This window comes from Sinocyclocheilus rhinocerous, unplaced genomic scaffold (assembly GCF_001515625.1).
Source record: "Sinocyclocheilus rhinocerous isolate Xijiao unplaced genomic scaffold, SAMN03320098_v1.1 scaffold1551, whole genome shotgun sequence".
Taxonomy (NCBI): domain Eukaryota; kingdom Metazoa; phylum Chordata; class Actinopteri; order Cypriniformes; family Cyprinidae; genus Sinocyclocheilus; species Sinocyclocheilus rhinocerous.
Genome location: NW_015636371.1, coordinates 64,482 through 64,964, shown reverse-complemented (window position 1 = coordinate 64,964; position 483 = coordinate 64,482).

The following is a 483-nucleotide window of genomic DNA, read 5'->3' as shown; positions in this document are numbered from 1 at the left end:
TTTCATTGAATAAACATGAGCTCTGCTGTTACCGGGGAAACCACTGTATTTCTGCTGTTTTGACAGCGCCTCCTGCTGGCAGAGAATATGGAGAATAAGTTTTTGTTCAGACCAATGTGAAAATCAACCCATGTTTTTACGCAGCAAACACGCAGGGCTGTAAATGTGAACTGGTGGATCCACAAGAAGATAATGCATTATAATAATCTAAACAATTAAGACAGTAAAACATATATTTATTTTATTTAATTAATATAATAATATTTGATAATCATTGTTTAAATTAATAATAATTGATACTTTTGACTCCATTTTCTTTAAAAAAAATGGTTTAAAGGCTGAAATGTAAAGTTTATATAAAACTTTTAGTTTTTGTGAAAACCTGTGTCTGAACTGTAAATCATGCTTTTTACAGTCATTTTAATTTTATTTGTGCAGGTCTTAAAAAGGGTCTTAAAGTCTTAAATTGTGTGTGTGTGTGTG